The 24,107-nt window shown below is 42.0% G+C and overlaps 1 long non-coding RNA gene across 1 annotated transcript in view; it reads left to right on the top strand.

The window, feature by feature from the left end:
- LOC126058072 (uncharacterized) overlaps positions 1-20,606 on the top strand; it is an 80,864-nt gene extending 60,258 nt beyond the window's left edge. The window contains exons 3-4 of the long non-coding RNA XR_007513080.1: positions 12,090-12,125; positions 17,245-20,606. This is a non-coding gene — a long non-coding RNA (uncharacterized LOC126058072). The remainder of the gene's footprint in view (positions 1-12,089; positions 12,126-17,244) is intronic.
- The last annotated feature ends 3,501 nt before the right edge of the window (positions 20,607-24,107 follow it).

Raw genomic sequence — 24,107 nt, 5'->3', positions numbered from 1 at the left:
CAATTTCAACTCATAGTGATCCTATAGGACAGAGCAGAACTGCCCCATAGAGTTTCCAAGGAGCTCCTGGTAGATTCAAACTGCTGACTTTCCAGTTAGCAGCCAAGCTCTTAACCACTACGCCACCAAAACCCAGTGCCGTAGAGTCAATTCTGACTCATAGAGACCCTACAGGACAGAGTAGAACTGCTCCATAGAGTTTCCAAGGAGAGCCTGGTGGATTTGAACTGCCAACCTCTTGGTTAGCAGCCGTAGCACTTAACCACTGCGCTATGCCATCAGGGTTTAGGGCTTCTTAAATTCAGGACACTATGGAGTCAGTTCAGAAGCTTTTATTTCAAACCTACTGAGTGCAGAGGGCTGGATTTTACTCTGGGAAAGGATTCAAGGTCTTCCCAGATAAATAACCCACTTGTCTGGCTGTTGAAACATGGACTTTGTTGGCACCCTTACCATAGACCTAATTCAAGTTCATGAGCCAGAAGCGGAACTTGTGCCTTTCAAGTTCAGCAAGGTCCTCAGACCCTGGTGGTCTTGCACAATGTAGATGGCTTGTAGAGTAACCAAGAGTATTTACGGCGCAAATTATTTTTCAAATAATGTCGTGCAAAGAACAGGAAGTGTGAGGGTCTGGCGGGGAGTCGGAGGATTGAAGCCTATAAATCCAAGACTCAAAAAAATATCTCCGTGGTTCAGATGTTAGAGGAATTTAGTCCACCTCTTTTCTTCGTTGGCATTTCAGTCAGCTGGATTTTCCATAACCAGGAACAAGGTGCACAGCGTGTGTGCCGCCTGGCTGATGTTTCGGGGAGAGAGGGAGAGCTTGCCGGATTTCAGCAACCTGCAAGCGGTGTGGGGAGAAGTTAGCACCTCGGAAGCCCACCAGCAGTTAACCCTGCCAAACCAAACAGGAATAAGCAGGGACAATAGGAAGATTACGTGGCGGAAAATGGATACCCCGAACAAAGGCAGGAAAGCTGCGTCAATTATATTTAGAAGTGGTGCTGTTCCCTCTGGTTACAAAGCAATCCTTTTAAGGGTTCTGGGAAGTTTTCTGTTTCACTGAAAACTCACCCACAAATGGTCAGTGGGTGGAGTTGCAACAAAATGCTGTTTCTCTTGTAACTTCCTCTGGGTTGTGGTATCTCGCCACTGGGTCTCCTTGCCACTGCCATGTCCTTCCATTCCTGCTGCCAAAGGCCAGTCTCCACAACCCCTTCCTGCACCCCGAGAGGGCAGGATGCTGGAGCTGGGCTGAACGGACAGAGGCAGAGGGCCAGCTGTCTCCTCTCCAGCAGGTCCCGCTGTGGAAGGGTCCGAGATGGGTGCAGAGAAAGAGTCCACCCTGGGACATGCTCAGATCCTCTTCATGACTTCCGTCCTGACCTGCAGGGGAAGAAAAGAAATACAACCCAAACCAAACCACATCAGCTGCCAAGGAGTTGTCCCTGACTCATGTTGACCCCACATGTGTCAAAGTAGAACTGTGCTCCATGGTGTTTTCAATGGCAGACTTTTCAGAAGTAGGTCACCAGCTCGTTCTTCCAAGGTGCCTCTATGTGGACTCGAACCTCCAACTTTTGATAAGCATCTGAACACATTAAAACAACAAAACTCAAACAAACACCTGGGTGCTCCCAGGCCACAAAAGCCCCAATGAGTGACCCATGGAGTGTCCTCTTCAGGACTCCTATGAGTGGCCATAGGCCCGCCTCTGTATAATCCCTGCTGTAAGCTTAAGGCAAAAGGGCCTCAGGCTCATTGCCAACTGGTATCTGTGCTCAGCCAAGTCTCCTTGTGACAAATCTGAGCTCAGCAAAGGCTCAGCAGTGCCTCAGGGAGCTGGCACTCTCCCAGCAAGCAAGCAAGCGCCTAAGCAAGAATGACCGTTCCCTCCCTGGACTTTTTTCTTTAAAATAAGAAATAATTAAAAAAAACAGTGATGAATCCGTGAAACATCTCACAACATGGATGAATCTGGAGGGCATTATGCTAAGTGAATAAGTCAATCACAAAAGGACAAGTATTGTATGAGACCACTATTACGAAAAACTCAAGAAAAGGTTTACACACAGAAAAAAAAAAAAAAGAAAAACAGTCTTTGATGGTTACAGGGGGAAGGATGGAAAGGGGAAATTACTAACTAGATAGTAGACAAGTATCAACTTTGGTGAAGGAAAAGAGAACACACAGTATAGGGGAAGTCAGCACAACACAACCAAGGCAAAGCCATAGAAGCTTCCTAGACACATCCAAACTCCTAGAGGGACTGAGTTGCTGGGACTGAGGGCTGAAAACCATAGTCTCTGGGGACATCTAGGTCAATTGGCACAACATAGTTCAAAAAGAAAATGTTCTACATCCTACTTTGGTAAGTAGTTTCTGGGGTCTTAAAAGCTTTTGAGTAGCCATCTAAAGTACACCTATTGGTCCCATCCCATCCAGAGCAAAGAATGAAAAAACCCAAAGACACAAGGAAAATATTAGTCCAAAGGGCTAAAGGACCACATGAACCACAGCCTCCACCAGCCTGAGCCCAGAAGAACTAGATGGTGCCCAGCTACCACCACCTATCATTTTGACATGGATCACAATAGAGGCCACTGGACAGAGCAGTAGAAAAATGTAGAACAAAATTCAATTCACAAAAAAACATCAGACTTACTGGTCTGGCAGAGCCTGGAAGGACGCCCAAGCCTGTGGCCCCCACATACCCTGCTAACTCAGAACGGAAGCCACTCCCAAAGTCCACCTTTCATCCAAAGAATAGATAAGCCTGTGAAATAAACAGTAACGTATGTGAGGAACGTGCTGCATAGTTTAATCAAGTACAGGAAGCCTAATGGGCAACACCTGCCAAAAGCAAAGACAAGAAGGCAGGAAGGGACAGGAAAACTGTATAAATGGACGCGGGGAACACAGGGTGTGGGGGTAAGGGGGAGAGTGCTAACATATTGTGGGGATTGCAACCAATGTCACAAAACAATTTGTGTATACATTTTTGAATGAGAAACTAATTTGTACTATAAACTTTCGCCTAAAACACAATAAAAATAAATGAATGAATAGGTTAGTGGATGAGTAAATAATACTAGACCTTTTCATCTTTAATGATGAAACCATCAAAAGTACACAAATAATTTGATACTTATGTACCATTTTTTAAAGATGTTACTAGATTATTGGAGACATACCTTGTTTTTTTTTTTTTAATTAACTTTTATTAAGCTTCAAGTGAACATTTACAAATCCAATCAGTCTGTCACATGTAAGTTTACATACATCTTACTCCCTTCTCCCACTTGCTCTCCCCCTATTGAGTCAGCCCTTTCAGTCTCTCCTTTCGTGACAATTTTGCCATCTTCCCTCTCTCTCTGTCTTCCCATCCCCCCTCCAGTCAAGAGTTGCCAACACACTCTCCAGTGTCCACCTGATTTAATTAGCTCACTCTTCATCAGCATCTCTCTCCCCCCCGCTGACCAGTCCCTTTCATGTCTGATGAGTTGTCTTCGGGGATGGTTCCTGTCCTGTGCCAACAGAAGGCCTGGGGAGCATTGCCGCCGGGATTCCTCTAGTCGCAGTCAGACCATTAAGTATGGTCTTTTTATGAGAATTTGGGGCCTGCATCCCACTGATCTCCAGCTCCCTCAGGAGTTCTCAGTTGTGCTCCCTGACAGGGCAGTCATTGATTGTGGCCAGGCACCAACTAGTTCTTCTGGTCTCAGGATGATGTAGGTCTCTGGTTCATGTGGCCCTTTCTGTCTCTTGGGTTCTTAATGGTCGTGTGACCTTGGTGTTCTTCATTTTCCTTTGCTCCAGGTGGGTTGAGACCAATTGATGCATCTTAGATGGCCGCTTGTTAGCATTTAGGACCCCAGAAGCCACTTTTCAAAGTGGGATGCAGAATGTTTTCATAATAGATTTATTTTGCCAATTGACTTAGAAGTCCCCTCAAACCATGTTCCCCAGACCCCCGCCCCTGCTCCGCTGACCTTTGAAGCATTCATTTTATCCCGGAAACCTCTTCGTTTTTAGTCCGGTCCAATTGGGCTGACCTTCTTTGTATTGAGTGTTGTCTTTCCCTTCACCTAAAGCAGTTCTTATCTACTGATTGATCAATAAAAAACCCTCTCCCTCCCTCCCTCCCTCCCCCCTTCGTAACCACAAAAGTATGTGTTCTTCTCAGTTTTTTTCTATTTCTCAAGATCTTATAATAGTGGTCTTATACAATATTTGTCCTTTTGCCTCTGACTCATTTCGCTCAGCATAATGCCTTCCAGGTTCCTCCATGTTATGAAATGTTTCAGAGATTCGTCACTGTTCTTTATCGATGCGTAGTATTCCATTGTGTGAATATACCACAATTTATTTACCCATTCATCCGTTGACGGACACCTTGGTTGCTTCCAGCTTTTTGCTATTGTAAACAGAGCTGCAATAAACATGGGTGTGCATATATCTGTTTGTGTGAAGGCTCTTGTATCTCTAGGGTATATTCTGAGGAGTGGGATTTCTGGGTTGTATGGTAGTTCTATTTCTAACTGTTTAAGATAACGCCAGATGGATTTCCAAAGTGGTTGTACCATTTTACATTCCCACCAGCAGTGTATGAGAGTTCCAATCTCTCCGCAGTCTCTCCAACATTTATTATTTTGTGTTTTTTGGATTAATGCCAGTCTAGTTGGTGTGAGATGGAATCTCATCGTAGTTTTAATTTGCATTTCTCTAATGGCTAATGATCGAGAGCATTTTCTCATGTATCTGTTGGCTGCCTGAATATCTTCTTTAGTGAAATGTGTGTTCATATCCTTTGCCCACTTTTTGATTGGGTTGTTTGTCTTTTTGTGGTTGAGTTTTGACAGAATCATGTAGATTTTAGAGATCAGGCGCTGGTCGGAGATGTCATAGCTGAAAATTCTTTCCCAGTCTGTAGGTGGTCTTTTTACTCTTTTGGTGAAGTCTTTAGATGAGCATAGGTGTTTGATTTTTAGGAGCTCCCAGTTATCTGGTTTCTCTTCATCCTTTTTGGTAATGTTTTGTATTCTGTTTATGCCCTGTATTAGGGCTCCTAGGGTTGTCCCAATTTTTTCTTCCATGATCTTTATCGTTTTAGTCTTTATGTTTAGGTCTTTGATCCACTTGGAGTTAGTTTTTGTGCATGGTATGAGGTATGGGTCCTGTTTCATTTTTTTACAAATGGATATCCAGTTATGCCAGCACCATTTGTTAAAAAGACTTTCTTTTCCCCAATTAACTGACACTGGTCCTTTGTCAAATATCAGCTGCTCATACATGGATGGATTTATATCTGGATTCTCAATTCTGTTCCATTGGTCTATGTGCCTGTTGTTGTACCAGTACCAGGCTGTTTTGACTACTGTGGCTGTACAATAGGTTCTGAAATCAGGTAGAGTGAGGCCTCCCACTTTCTTCTTCTTTTTCAGTAATGCTTTGCTTATCCGGGGCTTCTTTCCCTTCCATATGAAATTGGTGATTTGTTTCTCTATCCCCTTGAAATATGACATTGGAATTTGGATCGGAAGTGCGTTATATGTATAGATGGCTTTTGGTAGAATAGACATTTTTACTATGTTAAGTCTTCCTATCCATGAGCAGGGTATGTTTTTCCACTTAAGTGTGTCCTTTTGAATTTCTTGTAGTAGAGCTTTGTAGTTTTCTTTGTATAGGTCTTTTATATCCTTGGTAAGATTTATTCCTAAGTATTTTATCTTCTTGGGGGCTACTGTGAATGGTATTGATTTGGTTATTTCCTCTTCGGTGTTCTTTTTGTTGATGTAGAGGAATCCAAGTGATTTTTGTATGTTTATTTTATAACCTGAGACTCTGCCAAACTCTTCTATTAGTTTCAGTAGTTTTCTGGAGGATTCCTTAGGGTTTTCCGTGTATACGATCATGGCATCTGCAAATAGTGATAGCTTTACTTCCTCCTTGCCAATCCGGATACCCTTTATTTCTTTGTCTAGCCTAATTGCCCTGGCTAGGACTTCAAGTACGATGTTGAATAAGAGCGGTGATAAAGGGCATCCTTGTCTGGTTCCCGTTCTTAAGGGAAATGCTTTCAGGTTCTCTCCATTTAGAGTGATATTGGCTGTTGGCTTTGCATAGATGCCCTTCATTATGTTGAGGAATTTTCCTTCAATTCCTATTTTGGTAAGAGTTTTTATCATAAATCGGTGTTGAACTTTGTCAAATGCCTTTTCTGCATCTATTGATAAGATCATGTGGTTTTATCTTTTGTTTTATTTATGTGATGGATTACATTAATGGTTTTTCTGATTAAACCAGCCTTGCATACCTGGTATAAATCCCACTTGATCATGGTGAATTATTTTTTTGATGTGTTGTTGGATTCTATTGGCTAGAATTTTGTTGAAGATTTTTGCATCAATGTTCATGAGGGATATAGGTCTATAATTTTCTTTTTTTGTAATGTCTTTACCTGGTTTTGGTATCAGGGAGATGGTAGCTTCATAGAATGAGCTGGGTAGTAGTCCGTCTTTTTCTATGCTTTGAAATACCTTCAGTAGTAGTGGTGTTAAGTCTTCTCTGAAGGTTTGGTAGAACTCTGCAGTGAAGCCGTCCGGGCCAGGACTTTTTTTTGTTGGGAGTTTTTTGATTACCGTTTCAATCTCTTTTTTTGTTATGGGTCTATTTAGTTGTTCTACTTCTGAATGTGTTAGTTTAGGTAGGTAGTGTTTTTCCAAGAATTTATCCATTTCTTCTAGGTTTTCAAATTTGTTAGAGTACAATTTTTCGTAGTAATCTGAAATAATTCTTTTAATTTCATTTGGTTCTGTTGTGATGTGGCCCTTCTCGTTTCTTATTTGGGTTATTTGTTTCCTTTCCTGTATTTCTTTAGTCAGTCTAGCCAATGGTTTATCAATTTTGTTAATTTTTTCAAAGAACCAGCTTTTGGCTTTGTTAATTCTTTCAATTGTTTTTCTGTTCTCTAATTCATTTAGTTCAGCTCTAATTTTTATTATTTGTTTTCTTCTGGTGCCCGATGGGTTCTTTTGTTGCTCACTTTCTATTTGTTCAAGTTGTAGGGACAGTTCTCTGATTTTGGCTCTTTCTTCTTTTTGTATGTGTGCATTTATCGATATAAATTGGCCTCTGAGCACTGCTTTTGCTGTGTCCCAGAGGTTTTGATAGGAAGTATTTTCATTCTCATTGCATTCTATGAATTTCCTTATTCCCTCCTTGATGTCTTCTATAACCCAGTCTTTTTTCAGGAGGGTATTGTTCATTTTCCAAGTATTTGATTTCTTTTCCCTAGTTTTTCTGTTATTGATTTCTAGTTTCATTGCCTTGTGGTCTGAGAAGATGCTTTGTAATATTTCGATGTTTTGGACTCTGCAAAGATTTGTTTTATGACCTAATATGTGGTTTATTCTAGAGAATGTTCCATGTGCGCTAGAAAAAAAAGTATATTTTGCGGCAGTTGGGTGGAGAGTTCTGCATAAGTCAATGAGGTCAAGTTGGTTGATTGTTGTAAGTAGGTCTTCCGTGTCTCTATTGAGCTTCTTACTGGATGTCCTGTCCTTCTCTGAAAGTGGTGTGTTGAAGTCTCCTGCTATAAATGTGGAGGTGTCTATCTCACTTTTCAATTCTGTTAAAATTTGATTTATGTATCTTGCAGCCCTGTCATTGGGTGCATAAATATTTAACATGGTTATGTCTTCCTGATCAATTGTCCCTTTTATCATTATATAGTGTCCTTCTTTATCCTTTGTGGTGGATTTAAGTCTAAAGTCTATTTTGTCAGAAATTAATATTGCTACTCCTCTTCTTTTTTGCTTATTGTTTGCTTGATATATTTTTTTCCATCATTTGAGTTCTAGTTTGTTTGTGTCTCTAAGTCTAAGGTGTGTCTCTTGTAGGCAGCATATAGATGGATCGTGTTTCTTTATCCAGTCTGTGACTCTCTGTCTCTTTATTGGTGCATTTAGTCCATTTACATTCAGCGTAATTATAGATAAATAAGTTTTTAGTGCTGTCACTTTGATGCCTTTTCATGTGTGTTGTTGGCCATTTCATTTTTCCACATACTTTTTTGTGCTGAGACGTTTTTCTTAGTAGATTGTGAGATCCTCATTTTCATAATGTTTAACTTTATGTTAGTTGAGTCGTTACGTTTTTCTTGGCTTTTTTCTTGAGTTATGGAGTTGATATTCCTTTTTGTGGTTACCTTATTATTTACCCCTATTTTTCTAAGTAAAAACCTAACTTGTATCATTCTATATCGCCTTGTATCACTTTCCATCTGGCAGTTCGATGCCTCCTATATTTAGTCCCTCTTTTTGATTATTGTGATCTTTTACCTATTGATTTCCATGATTCCCTGTTATGTGTATTATTTTATTTATTTATTTTTTAGAATTAATCTTAATTTGTTTGTTTTTGTGCTTTCCCTGTTTGAGTTGATATCAGGACTTTCTGTTTTGTGACCTTGTATTGTGCTGGTACCTGATATTATTGGTCATCTGAGCAAACAATCTCCTTTAGCATTTCTTGTAGCCTTGGTTTGGTTTTTGCAAATTCTCTAAACTTGTGTTTATCTGTAAATATCTTAATTTCACCTTCATATTTCAGAGAGAGTTTTGCTGGATATAGGATCCTTGGTTGGCAGTTTTTCTCCTTCAGTGCTCTGTATACGTCGTCCCATTCCCTTCTTGCCTGCAGTAGTCTGAACTTATTCTTATTGATTCTCCCTTGAAGGAAACCTTTCTTTTCTCCCTGGCTGCTTTTAAAATTTTCTGTTTATCTTTGGTTATGGCAAGTTTGATGATAATATGTCTTGGTGTTTTTCTTTTTGGATCAATCTTAAATGGGGCTCGATGAGCATCTTGGATAGTTATCCTTTCGTCTTTCATGATGTCAGGGAAGTTTTGTGTCAGGAGTTCTTCAACTATTTTCTCTGTGTTTCCTGTCCCCCCTCCCTGTTCTAGGACTCCAATCACTCGCAAGTTATCCTTCTTGATAGAGTCCCACATGATTCTTAGGGTTTCTTCATTTTTTTTTAATTCTTTTATCTGATTTTTTTTCAGCTATGTTGGTGTTAATTCCCTGGTCCTCCAGATGTCCCAGTCTACATTCTAATTGCTCGAGTCTGCTCCTCTTACTTCCTAGTGCGTTGTCTAATTCTGTAATTTTATTGTTAATCTTTTGGATTTCTACATGCTCTCTCTCTATGGATTCTTGCAACTTATTAATTTTTCCACTATGTTCTTGAATAATCTGTTCGAGTTCTTCAACAGTTTTATCGGTGTGTTCCTTGGCTTTTTCTGCAGTTAGCCTAATTTCATTTGTGATGTCTTTAAGCATTCTGTAAATTAGTTTTTTATATTCTGTATCTGATAATTCCAGGATTGTATCTTCATTTGGGAAAGATTTTGATTCTTTTGTTTCGGGGGTTGGAGAAGCTGTCATGGTCTGCTTCTTTATGTGGTTTGATATGGACTGCTGTCTCCGAGCCATCACTGGGAAACTAGTTTTTCCAGAAAATCCGCTAAAAAAAAATGCAGTCAGATCCCTATCAGAGTTCTCCCTCTGGCTCAGGCTATTCGGATGTTAATGGAGCTGCCTGGGGAGGGTGGGGGAGGGATCAGAGATCTAGGAGTGTAGCACCTCAGAATATAGCCAGAGTTGTTTGTCTTACTTGGGATGACTCTTATATCTGAGATTTCCATGGGGCGCATCGCCTATATGTACTGGCTGTGTGGAGATTGCCCCCCGGGGGGTCTGGCCCACTGGCGTCACAGTCAGATCCTCCGCTGTCAGCCCCACCCCCAAGGTTATGGCTCCCCTACCGGGACGGTGCACTCCCGACTCCAAAATCAGTTGCTGCCTCCCGGGGACTCCCCGTCCCGCCAGCCACGTCGCGCGCCACTCCCGCGAACCGGGTGGGCTCCCCCCGCCCCGGGGTCAGCTCAGGAGAGCGGAGCAGCTCCCCGCGCCTGAGTCGCGACTGTGCGTCCTGGCTGGGACGCCGCTCTCCCTGCTCCAGGACCAGCCACTGCCTCCCGGGGACTTCTTCCACCGGCTGCTCCGCCACGCCACCCGCGCGAACCGGCTGGGCCCGCGCGAACCGTTTGGGACCGCCCCAGGGTCAATTCAGGGGAATGTAGCTGATCCCCGTGCTCACGCCCCGCCCACGCCCGCCAAAATCCCAGCGGGACGGCTCCCCGGCTGGGATGCTGCTGTCCCCGCTCTAAGACCAGCCACTGCCTCCCGGGGACTTCTCCCTCCGGTGCGCCGCGCCGCTCGCGTGAACTGGGTGGGCGCCGCCCACATGAACGGCTGGGCCCCCCCCCCGGGGTCAATTCAGGGGAATGTAGCTGGTCCCCGTGCTCGTGCCACGCCCGCTTCCCGCCCAAATCCCAGCAGGACGGCTCCCCGGCTGGGACGCTGCTCTCCCCGCTCCAAGACCAGTCACTGCCTCCCGGGGACTTCTCCCAGCGGTTGCGCCGCCACGCTGCCCATGCCAACCGGCTGGGCTCCCTCCCAGGATGAGTTCGGGGGCTAGGCCTGGGCCCCTTGTCTGTGCCGTCTGCCCCCCTGGTCTGTGCCCCCAATCGGGCTCCGAAGGTCACCTGCCTGGTACGCTGGCTCCTGGCTCTGAAAACAACCGCTGTCTCCCCGTATTTGTTCATTCTCCGTCTCTAAATCTGTGTTTGTTTTTCAGAGTTCGTAGATTGTTATGTATGTGATCGATTCACTTGTTTTTCCGAGTCTTTGTTGCAAGAGGGATCCGCGGTAGCGTCCACCTAGTCCGCCATCTTGGCCCCGCCTCATCTTGTTTGTTTTTTAAAAGAAATAAAAATTGAAGTTACAGTAAAAGTCCTACCTTAATCTGCACACACACCATTTCCGTGTACTCCTTGTTTTTACCATGCATGTTCTTATTCGTAAGCATTATATATGTGTGTATATAAAACCAAGAAACCAGACCCATTGCCATAGAGTCAATTCTAACTCATAGTGACCCTATAGGACAGAGTAGAACTGCCCCAGAGAGTTTCCAAGGAGTGCCCGGTAGATTTGAACTGCTGCCTTTTGGTTAGCAACTGCAGCACTTAACCACTATGCCACCAGGGTTTCCATGTGTGTATATATAGTGTAAAATATACATACTGTGTACTATGCATCTATAAAATCATTCTGTATCTTTTAAAAAAATTTTCCATAACTGGTATACATTAAATATCTCTTTGCAGTTTGCTTTTTGCACTCAGCTTGATGTTTTTAAATTAGTCGCTGTGAATGTCGGTAAATCTAGCTTTGTTGTTGATGTTGTTGTGTGCCAGTAGAGTCAATTCCCGCTCATAGCAACCCTGTATGACAGAGTAGAACTGCCCCATAGGGTTTCCTAGGTTATAATCTAGCTTTAAGTTTCCATAATATTCCATTAAATAAAAACAATTCTTTTAACTCCAGTTCCCATTGAGGAGCACACATTTCCCCACTTTTTTGTTATCACAAAGGTGTGGTGAATGTGTCTGTACTTTTATCCGTGTGTATCTGGTGTTTACTGAGGTAGGCCACATTTCGGTTCCAACTTTACCAAATATTGGAAAACCACTCTCTAAGAAGGCATCGCTAATTTACAAGCCCACCAGCAACGTCTACCATTCTCACCAAAACCTGGTGTCACCAGATTGATTCTTTTTGCCAATTCGGTAATTTCAAATGGTTCCTCATTTTTTAACTCTTCAATTCCCTGCTAAGTTGTGAAGTTGAGCATATTTTCATGTTTGTTGTCCATTTGGGCTTCTTACTTTTTAAATTCCCTGTTTATATATTTTGTTCATGTTTCTACCATGTTACTGTAGAGGTTTTTCATAAATTTGAGATTTATATGCAATTTCCATAGATTTTTCCAATCTATGACTTTCCTTTCCACTTTGCTATGGTGTTTTTTAATTTTTAATGTAGTTAAAACTGATTCCTTAATGTAGTTGAACTTGGAGCCCTGGTGGCAGAGTGGTTAAGAGCTCAGCTGCTAACCAAAAGATCGGCAAGTCTAATCTACTGGCTGCTTACTGGGGCTGTTCTACTTTGTCCTACAGGGCTGCAACGAGTTGGAACTGACTTGATGGAAACAGGTTTGTTTTTTGTTGTTGTTTTCCATAGTTAAATTCAGCACTCTTCTATTTTATTTTTGATTATGCCTTTTAAGAATTTCCCTTCTATTTCTAGTGGGCTAAGTTTTTTCTCTTCAGAAAGGATTTTTTGTTGTTTTTCTGTACTTGCTTTTCTGCATCCTATTGAAGTGACTGATATTTCAGCCTTTAGTCCGTTAAGTGCTGACATATTAATAGAATTTCCAAATTTAATACCTGGTCATAATTTGCTGCACAAGACTTGATTGACTAATATTCTATTGGGAATTTTTGTTTATATGGTCATGAGTTAGATTGGCCTGTAATTTTCTTTTCTTATACGGTCCTTATCTAGTATAGGTATCAAGATTTTACTGTCATCATAAAATATGTTGGAATACTTCTCTTGTTGTTCTGATCTCTGGAAGGTTTATATAAAATACATATGATCCACTCAGTGGAGATTTGAAAAACCTTGCTTATAAACCATTTGAGAATGGAAGGCTTTTTTGGGGGGGGGTGGGGGTGGATTTTGATCAATGATTCAATGTCTCAAATGGCTATAGGTCTGCTTAGGTTTTCTATTTCTTCTTGAGTCTTTTTTTTGTTTTTATTGTACTTTAGATGAAGGTTTACAGAACAAACTGGCTTCTCATTAGACAGTACACATACTGTTTTATGACATTGGTTAACAACCCCACGACGTGTCAACACTCTCCCTTCCCTACCTTGGGTTCCCTATTACTGGCTTTTCTGTCCCTTCCTGCCGTCTAGTCCTGGTCCCTAGGCTGGTGTGCCCCTTTAGTCTTGTCTTGTTTTATGGGCCTGTCTAATCTTTGGCTGAAGGGTGAACCTCCGGAGTGAATTTGTTACTGAGCTAAAACAGCATCTGGGGGCCATGCTCTTGGAGTTTCTCCAGTCTTTGTCAGTACAGTAAGTCTGGTCTTGTGAGTTAGAATTTTGTTCTACATTTTTCTCCAGTTCTGTCTAGGGCCCTCAATTGTGATCCCTGTCAGAGCAGTCAGTGATGGTAGCCAGGCACCATCTAGTTGTACTGGACTCAGTCTGGTGGAGGCCATGGTAGTTGTGGTCCATTAGTCCTTGGGACTAATCTTTCCCTTGTATCTTTAGTTTTCTTCATTCTCCCTTGCTCCCGAAGGGGTGAGACCAGTGGAGTATCTTAGATGGCTGCTTACAGGCTTTTAAGACCCCAGACGCTACTCGCCAAAGTAGAATGTAGAACATTTTCTTTATAAACTACGTTATGCCAATTGAGCTAGATGTTCCCCTAGACTATGATCCCCACAGCCCTCAGCCTAGCAATTCGGTCCCTCAGGGAGGTTGGATGTGTCTATGGAGCTTCCAAGACCTTACCTTGTACAGGTTGTACTGGCTTCCCCAGTATTGTGTACTGTTTTACCCTTCACCAAAGTTTCCACTCATTTCTTGAGTCATTTTTGTTAAGTGATAGTTTTCTAAGGAAGAGTTTCTCAATCCGTTGCAGACCAATATTTTTGTAAAATGCAAAATCAAGTGCTTTCACACTGTAGCAATGTAAAAATTGCTCTAAAAGGTTCAGAGCACTTACTCTCAATTTCTCACTTGACTCTAGACTGGTAACTTGACATGTGCAGACAGGCATCAGTCTGCTGACCACACTGAGTTGCACTGCTCTTAGCAAACCATCAAAGGTCTTAAATCAATTACCTCATAATGTCGCTCACAACACTCTCATATTACTTTTAAACATTGCTATTGTATATTGTATATGTAAAGGAGTCGTGGTGGTGCAACAGTTAAGTGCTCGTCTATTATCTGAAAGATTAGTGGTTTCAACCCACCCAACTGCTACATGGGAGAAAGACATGGTGATCTGCTTCCATAAAGATGACAACCTACGAAACCTGTGGGGCAGTTCTACTCTGTCACATGGAGTCGCTATGAGACGGAATTGACTCAACGACACTCAACAACTACATTGTTTTTTTAGTTATGTTACTTTTAAAAAACCTAACGTTTCTTGTATTTACTTTCTCTCTATTTTCCTGGATACATCTTGGCACAGCTTCATCTATTTCAGTAGTCTTTTTAAAGAGACAGCTTTGGATGTGTTTTTGTCTATTGCCTTTTTAATTTTCTTTTTAATGAGACTTCTCTGATGTAGTTGTCGGGAGAGAAGAGTCTGGAGCCAGATGGGTGTGTTCGACCCCAACTTTTCTACTTCCATAATATGAATTATGGAATAATAATGCCTACATACAGGGTCATCTTAAGAATTAAATGAACCGATACACTTAAAAAGAGCACTGGCCGCTCAGTGGTTAAGTGCTCAGCTGCTAACTGAAAGGCTGATGGTTTGAACCCACACAGTGGCTTCACAGGAGAAAGACCTGGCGATCTGCTACCTTAAAGATGACAGCCTAGGAAACCCATGGGGCCGTTCGACTCTGTCACATGGGATCGCTATGAGTTGGAATTGACTCAATAGCACCAAACAACGATATGCTTAAAGTACTTAGAATAGTGCCTGGAATACTGTAAGCTCTGAATAAATGTTAGCTTGTTACCATTATTAATTTCTGCTCTTATTTTCACGATTTTGTTCTTTTTGTTTTCCTTCGATTGGTTCTATTTTTCTTTATCTAACATCTTGAATTGTATGCTTTATTCATTACCTTTGATTTTTTAAAATATATGTAATTTTAACTTTTATTTTGATAAAATATATATAACAAAAATTTGCCATTTTAAGTGTACAATTCAGTGACACTAATTACATTCATGTCAGTGAATTGTACACTTAAAAAATTGTGCACACAAAAAAAGAAAAGACGAAAATGGATGTCAGAAGAGACTGCTTTTGGGCAGGTGTTGCCCATTTGTTCTCGTATACCTGATTGAACTCAGAAGCACGTTCCTCACCAGCGTTGTTGTTTGTTTTATAGGCCTGCCTAGTCTTTGGCTGAAAGGTGAAGTTCTGGAGGGGCTTAAGTTGTGAGTTAGCAGGGTGTGTGGGAGCCGTAGTCTCAAGGGTCTCTCCAGTCTCCGTCAGACCAGTAAGTCTGGTCTTTTTTGTGTGTGTGTGAAATTTGAATTTTGTTCTACATTTTTCTCTCACTGTGCCCGGGATCCTCTACTGTGATTCCTGTCAGAGCAGTCGGTGGTGGTAGCTGGCCGCCATCTAGTTCTGGGCTGAGGCTGGTGGACACTGTGTTTCATGTGGTCCATTAGTCCTCCGGACTAATATTTTCCTTGTGTCTTTGGCTTTCTTCATACTCCTTTGCTCCAGACTGGGTGGGACCAATAGATGTATTTTAGATGGGCACTCAAGGCTTTTAAGACCCCAAACGCTACTCACCAAAGTAGGATGTAAGACATTTTCTTTACAAACTATGTTATGCCAAGTGACTTCGCTCTCTCCCAAGACCATGGTCCCCAGCCCTCAGCCCCAATAAATCTGTCCCTCAAAGGTGTTTAGGTGTGTCTAGGAAGCTTCTATGACTTTGCCTTGGTCTCATTGTGCTCACTTTGCCTGTATTGTGTGTTGTCTTTCCCTTCGCCAATGTTAACACTTGTCTACTATCTAGTGATTTCCTCTCCCCATCTGTGTTGTTGTATCTGTACCCTCCCTTGAACCATCAAGACTGTTTTTTTCTGTGTGTAAACCCTTCCTTGAGTTTTTCATAATAGTGGTCTCGTGCAATATTTGTCCTTTTGTAATTGACTTATTTCATTCTCATAATGCGCTCCAGACTCATCCATGTTAGATGTTTCACAGATACATCCTTGTTCTTCACTGTTGTGTAGTGTGCCATTGTGTGTGTGTACCATAATTTATTTATCCATTTAGCTGTAGATGGAGCTTAAGTTGTTTCCATCTTTTTGCTATTATGAGTAATGCTGCAATGAACATAGGTGTGTATATGTCTATTCCTATGGCGGCTCTTATTTCTCTAGGATATATTCCCAGGAGTGGGATTGCTGGGCTGTATGATATGTCCATTTTCAGCTTTTTAAGGAAGTGCCTTATTGTTTTCCATAGTGTTTGTACCATTTTATATTCCCACCAGCAGTACATAAGAGTTCCAATCTCCCCACAACCTCTCCAACATTTGCTGTTTTCTTTTTTTTTTTATTATTCATGTCAGTAACATCAGGGTGAGATAGTATCTCATTGTAGTTTTGGTTTGCATTTCTCTAATGGCTAATGACCTCGAACACTTCCTCACGTGTCTGTCAGCTGCCTGAGAGTCTTCTGTGGAGAAATGTTCATATCCTTCGCCCATTTTTTAATTGGATTATTTACATTTTTATTGTTGAGGTGTTGAATTATTTTGTAGATTTTAGAGATTAGACCCTTGCTGGATATGTCATAGCCAAGAATTTTTGTCCCAGTCCGTAGGCTCTCTTTTTAGTTGTTATATTTTTAGTGAAGTCTTGATTAGTAAGCATTAGCTATTTATTTTTAGGAGCTCCCAGTTACCTAGCTTCTCCTCTGGAGTTTGTGAATTTTTAGTTACGGTTTGTATTCTATTTGTGCCATGTATTAGGGCCCCTAGCTTTGTCCCTATTTTTTCTTCCACGATCTTTATCATTTTAGATTTTATATTTAGGTCATTGATCTATTTTGAGTTAGTTTTTGTGTATGGTATGAGGTATGGGTCCTGTTTCATTTTTTTACAGATAGATGTCCAGTTTTGCCAGCACCATTTGTTAAAAAGACTGTCTTTTCCCCATATAATGGATTTTGGTTGGCTTTGTTGCTTTTTAACTAAAGTAAACTTAACTAATTCTGCTTAGGCTTTTGAAAAAAAAAAAAACCTTTCAGCATAAATGACAAATTAATGCCAATTTTTGGCTTCCTGGAATTCAAAGCAATGCTGCTGAAAAGCAGGCAACTGAGAGGTTTTTCATTACTAATATTAGTGCCATGCACATACAAGGCTTAATAGGGAATGCATCCCATGAATATAAAATACATAACGACTACAAAATGCAGACTGAAAGGACCTTAACTAACGAATGAACACAAGTTTTCCTAAGTAGGTCAGAGCATAAAGCTGTCCAAATAATAGATTTCAATATTTCTTCTTTTTTTTTTCTTTGTCTGCATATATCTCAGGGCAAGAAATTAATTTCATCCCGTTCAAATGTCATTGCGGGATTAATGGCTGTTCCGTGCAGAGCCGGGACGCAGGGTCGTCATCCACGCAGCCACGCGTGGCTCCTGAGTAATGAACGGAGCCGTTCTTCTCAGACGCTATGATTACACTGGAATAGCAGATGGATTTTTTTCTTTCTCCGGAAGGAAGGAACGTTACATTTGTTCTGCCGACAGCGATGGTACGAGACTTAGGGTGGAAACGCCTGTTCTGTCATGCCTGGGTTATGTTGTCCTTAAGGTCGATTCAATTTAGAAAACGTTACTGAGCACACTGTGGGGGCTACAGTGCTGAAAAAGACAAGGTCCCTGCCCCGCAGGAACTTATATTGTAGTAGGGGGCGTATGAGGAGCACCGGTAGCACAACGGTTAAGCGCTGAGCAGGTAACTGAAAGGTTCGAACCCACCCGGTGGTTCCGAGGGAGAAAGACCTGGCGATCTGCTTCTGTACAGATCACAGCTTAGAAAACCCTATGGGGTGGTTCTGCTCTGTCACGCGGGGTCATCGACGGGGTGGTTCTGCTCTGTCACGCGGGGTCATCGACGGGGTGGTTCTGCTCCGTCACGTGGGGTCATCAAGAGTCCGAATCGACTTGACAGCACACAGCTGCAGGAAAACAGGGCCACATGATCTCATCAGCAGCCCTGATGGCGTGGTGGTTAAGAGCTCGGCTGTTAACCAGAAGGTCAGCAGTTTGAATCCACCAGCCGCTCCTTGGAACCCCTATGGAGCAGTTCTACTCTGTCCTTCGGCGTCGCTATGAGTCAGGATCAACTCGACAGCAACAGGTTTGGGGTTTTTTGTTTGTTTGTTTTTGGTATGATCCCATCAAGATCCACTGATGTGTACATTTAAAAAAAAAACAAAAAACTGTTGCCATAGAGTCAATCTTACTCATGGTGATCCCATGTGTGTTACAGTAGAGCTGTCTTCCATAGGGTTTTCAATGGCTGATTTTTTGGAAGTAGTTTGCCAGGCCTTTCTTCCGAGGCACCTCTGGGTGGACTTGAACCACCAACCTTTGGATAACAACTAAGCACAATAACCATTTGTATCACCCAGGGACTCCAATTTATGCATACACATGAAAATAAACATTTTTTAAATTGAAAATAAGTTCTCAAAGGAATATTTTATGTTTTGTTTTTTTAAAGTATAAATAAGGTAAAATCTGAACAGAGTTTTTGTTAATAGGAAGTTTAAGAAGTGACTCTGTAGTTGTTGTTCTTGTCAATTTCAACTCATAGCGACCCCATGTGACAGAGTGGAACTGCCCTATAATGTTTTCTAGGCTGTAATCTTTAGGGGAGCAGATTGCCAGGCCTTTCTTCCACAGAGTCACTGGGTGAGTTCTAACACCAACCTTTCAATTAGCAGCTGAGTACTTAACTGTTGTGCCACCAGGGCTGTTCAATACCCCTTCCAGGTGTTCTCATGATGATACAGATGTATGGATGATTGGCCAAGGAAGGAAAACTAACCACAGAGTTTAGTTCAGATATTAGTCGGGAAAGAGGGCAGTCTGAAATTCCCTTTGATTTAGAAATTTATACATGTCTGTCTCTAGTATTGGGCTGTCTTATGAATCCTGGGCTCCCCAGAGCCTGGCTTTGTAAGCGCCTGATCAATTGCTTATTGAAAGAGTAAATCTGTGAGTTCAGAGAAGGGTTCGGTGACTGAGTGAGTGAGTGACTGACTGACTGAATGAATAATGAATGATGTGCCTGGGGTACACTTAAACCTCAGATTGAGGAAAAGAGTAACCTGGACCCACTGCCCTCAAGTCGATTCCAGCTGATAGTGACCCCATGTGACAGAGTAGAACTGCCCCTTAGGGCTTCCTAGGCTGTAATCTTTACAAGAGCAGATCACCAGGTCTTTCTCCCGTGGAGCTGCTGGTGGGTTCCAACTGCCAACCTTTCAGTTAGCGGCTGAGTGCTTAACCACTGCGCCACCAGGGCTCTTTAAGATAGGAGTAAATGCTGCTAAGTCTGGTTTGGAAGTGGCATAACGTAGTCCTTGCGAGCTGCCCTTTCTTCCAGCCAGGGGCTTTCGCTGCTAAGTCTGGTTTGGAAGCGGCATAACGTAGTCCTTGCGAGCTGCCCTTTCTTCCAGCCAGGGGCTTTCTGTGGAACCTCATTTCAGCTGTGAAAGAGGAGCCACCGTCTCTAGCTTTAAACGACTCTTTTTCAATCACTTTTCAATTACCCTAAAGGAGGAAGCCAGTGGTGCAGATAATCCCCAGATCTCTTTCTGAACGCACTAGATGATGGGTTTTTTGCAGAGTTTGCCTTCCTAATTACATTTTGATTAGGTCTGTGTTACAGTCATTCAGAATTCCCTGGGCACAGGGGACAAGCAGGCAGCTGATTGAGGCTGGCTGGGGTGCCTCAATTCCTTAGTCTAGGGCCTTCTATTTCAGATGCATTGGGCCAAGCACTGAGGCATATGGAGGCAATGTTGGGTGTGTATTTTACACTTGCAGTGCATCTCAGCATAGACTGGCTACACTTCAAGGGCTCCATAGCCACAAATGGCTGGTGGCCACTGTATTGGGCAACACCTTCTAGAACCCTGCTTCTCAAATTACAGTCTGGAATTCAGTCACACTAACAGTGTCTGTGCAAAGGTTAGAAATGCAGAATTCCAGACTCCAGCCCAGTCGTACTGAATCAGAATCTGCATTTCAACAAGTGCAGCCAGAATGCTCTGTGAAGCCAGGATGGTGAGGCTTCGTCTCATGTACTTTGGACATGTTATCAGGAGGGACCAGTCCCTGGAGAAAGACATCATGCTTGGAAAAGTAGAGCGTCAGCAAAGAAGAGGAAGACCCTCAACAAGATGGATTGACTCAGTGGCTACAGGTTAACAAGTTTCTCTTTGAAAATGAAGATATTCCTCACAGCTTAGTTGAAAGCTTTTGTGGGAAGGAGGTTGGGTTGGGGCCCATCCCAGGACACACGGGATTTTGTAGCATATCTGCTATGTTGTCGCAATGGGAGGTCAGGGCCCTCTGCAGTGTCGTCAGGGCGGTTAGCATGCTCTTAACACTGCCTTCCCCTGCTGGAAAAAGAACATTCCCCAAAACGTGGAGAAGACAAGGTGTTCCCCAGGCTCTCAAACTTTCAGATATTAATACTTGTCTCTCTGAGGCAATGAAGAATGACTAAAAGGAGTGTCTGGTACATAGTGGATGGTCAATAAGTGTTATCAACCTTCCCTTATTGTTTTGTTAAACTTAGGAGTAGATATTCATTCACCCAGTCTTTCATTCCACAAATACCTATTAATGTGTGTGCGCCAAATGCCCTTATAATCAAATACAGCTTTTCTTCAAATAATTTTTTCAATATATATTTTCATTTGTTCCATGAAGTGCTTTAGCATTAAAAAAATAATAATATCTCCTGAGATATTCTGTAAAATAAATCAGTTACCTGGTTTTATAAATATTCATAGTTTGCAATTAAATATGTACAGCTTACTTAGGATAAGGAGAACATAAATGGAAACACCAGTTTTACAATGCAACAGAAATAAAGTCTCATTGAGGACTAATCAATTCCAATGGATAGTATTGGTAAACCCTTTTAGGTATTTCAGAAGCCCTGGTGGCACAGTCATTGAGCAGCTGGCTGCCAATAAAGGATCAGAGGTTCAAAGCCACCAGCCCTTGTCCAGAAGAAAGCTGTGGCAGTCTGCTTCCGTAAGGATCACAGCCTTGAAAACCCTGTGGGGCAGTTTTAGTCTGTACTACAGAGACGTTATGAGTTGGAATCGACTAAACAGCAACAGGTTTGGTGTTTTGTTTTTTAAATTTATATACAAACAGCTGCCTCTTGGTATACATATAGGCTCCTCATGAGAAGTTGTTTGAACAGAACAATGGGATGCTGCATGGTTTAACGTCAGGAAAGGTATGCATCAGGGTTGTATCCTTTCACCATACTTATTTAATATGTATGCTGAGCAAGTAATATGAGAAGCTGGACTATATGAAGAAGAACTCAGCATCAAGATTGGAAGGAGATTCATTAACAATCTGCAACATGCAGATGACACAACCTTGCTTGCTAAAATCCAAGAGGACTTGAAGCTTTACTGATGAAGATCAAAGACTATAGCCTTCAGTAGGGCTTACACTTCAACATAAATCAAAAATTCTCACAACTGGACCAAAAAGCAACATTATGATAAACAGAGAAAAGATTGAAGTTGTCAAAGATTTCATTTCACTTGGATCCACAATCAACACCCATGGAAGCAGCAATCAAGAAATCAAAAGATGCATTGCATTGGGCAAATCTGCTCCAAGAGAGCTCTTTAAAGTGTTGAAAAGAAAAAATGTCACTTTGAGGACTAAGGTGCACTTGACCAAAGCCATGGTATTTTCAATCACCTCATATATATGTGAAAGATGTACAATGAATAAGGAAGACCAAAAAAGAATCGATGACTTTGAATTACGGTGTTGGTGAAGAATATTGAATATATCACGGACTGCCAGAAGAATGAACAAGTCTGTCTTGGAAGAAGCACAGCCAGGATGCTCCTTAGAAACATGGATGATGAGACTTCGTCTCACATACTTTGGACAGGTTGTCAGGAGGGACCAGTCCCTGGAGAAGGCCCTCATGTTTGGTAAAGTAGAGGATCATCGAAAAAGAGTAAGATCCTCAACCAGATGGATTGACACAGTGGCTGCAACGATGGGCAAAAGCATAGCAAAGATTGTGAGGATGGTGCAGGACTGGGTAGGGTTTTGTTCTGTTGTACATGGAAGTGCTATGAATCGGAGCAGACTAGACAGATCTAACAACAGCAACATATTTATATAGAATGTAATAGGGCTACTGTAACTATTGGGGGGCCCTCATGGCACAGTGGTTAAGCGTTTGGCTGCTAACAAAAAGGTCGGTGGTTCGAGTCCACCAGCCGCTCCTTGGAAACCCTATGGGGCAGTTCCAATCTGTTACATGGGGTTGCTATGAGTTGGAATCAACTCAATGGCACACAAGAACAACAACCCAGGCCTGATATGAATCTGTGGATGACTGATAGGTGGTTTTCATTTGTCTTAATGAGATAATTGGCCACTGAAAGCAGATGAGTCAATTACAGGCAGCCACAGCAACAATTTTAAAATATTTGAACTGAGAACAGCTAACTAGTTTAGAAACAGTGTGTTCCTTTCAGAGATCTGATTCCATTAGTCCATCCACTAATTCATTAAGTCGTTCGACGCGGAGTTAACAAGTCCTGCTCCTTGTAAGGCTCCCAGTGGGCTATGTGGTCTGCTGGACTCATACTAGAAACAGACCTGTCAGCTCAAGGCCTTTGAGGTTGAAGAGGTCAGTCCAACACGGATTTCTCTTGTACAATTACTTAGCCTCATAAACACCATTTACCTTGAGCCTAAGGTGGGGGGCAGGGAGGGACGGGGCATTCCAGGCACAAGGAACAGCATGTGCAAAAGCACCAGAGGTCAGGGCCCTGGCGTCTCTGCATCTGTTTCCTCTTTTCCCGTCATGTAAAACGTAGAATTTTGGTCGATGTGGCAGGAGGGCAGGCTATCTCTTCCATCTTTGGAGCTCAATGACAGCCCAGCTGACCCAGCAGTAGAGGAAAGTGCATGCAAGTGCTATTGCTCCAGGGCCCAGGGGCTGGGCCAGCTATTTGCTCAGCTGCAGAAAAGGAAACTACCTGCAAATGTGTAAATCTAATACAGATAAGACACTGTAACAATTTGGTGAATAAAAAAAACTTTTTGGGGAAGTCCTCAAATGTAAGATATCCACATTTTTCTTAACCCATAGATGTATTTTTTTCTAAAAACTAGAAGCCAAGTGATAGTAGATGCTGTAAACGTGAAAGCACTTTATAATCCGTATCATGTTAACTAAAATAATTAATACTGTTTTTTGAAGGATGAAAAAGGTAATAATTTTTCCTTAAACCCAAATATCTTCTTTTCTAAATGTTCCAACCATGCAGTTCTATTGGTCACCAAGTAAGCTTTTTTGGTTTGGAATCTAAGAAGGAGCTACGTTTTAAAGAAATGATCAAATCTGTCTCTGAGATTTTTCCTGAGCAAGACCCTGCGTCCCTGCTTCCTCTAATGAAAAGCAGCAAGGAGATAGTGGCCATGGGATTAGCTTCAAGAACTTAGTACCTGATGAGCCAAGGAAACGTAACATGGATGAATCTGGAGGACATTATGCTGAGTGAAATAAGTGAATCACAAAAGGACAAATATTGTATGGCCTCACTTTTATAAAAAGTCAAGAATAGGTTTATATACAGAAAGCAATGTTCACTGATGGTTACCGGGGATGGAAGAGGGAGATTGGGAACCGCTTGACGCCTGTTATTTGTGGTGATGGGAAAGACAATACACAATGTGGGGAAGTCAGCACAACTGACCAAGGGAAATGAAGACACTGAGAGGCACACAAAAATAAAGGACAATTATGGTAAATTCTGTAACATACACAATCTTACAACAATAGTAATAACAACCAATAAATATGTGTATGCAGCCTCCAGCAGCCCAGGCCCAGAAGAACTAGATGGTGTGGGAGAAAAATGTACAACAAAATTCAAATTCACGCACACACACAAAAAAGACCAGACTTACTGGCCTGACAGAGACTGGAAGAACCCCCAAAACTATGCCCCTGGACACCCTGCCAACTCAGAACTTAAGCCACTCCTGAAGTCCACCTTTCAGCCAAAGATTAGTCAGATCTATAAAATAAACAATAACAGACATGAGGAACGTGCTTCTTAGTTCAATCATGTATAAGAGACCAAAAGGGTAAC

This window comes from Elephas maximus, chromosome 14, assembly GCF_024166365.1.
Source record: "Elephas maximus indicus isolate mEleMax1 chromosome 14, mEleMax1 primary haplotype, whole genome shotgun sequence".
In the NCBI taxonomy this organism is placed as follows: domain Eukaryota; kingdom Metazoa; phylum Chordata; class Mammalia; order Proboscidea; family Elephantidae; genus Elephas; species Elephas maximus.
Note: the sequence above shows the minus strand (reverse complement) of the source record. Positions and strands in the feature narration are given on the sequence as shown.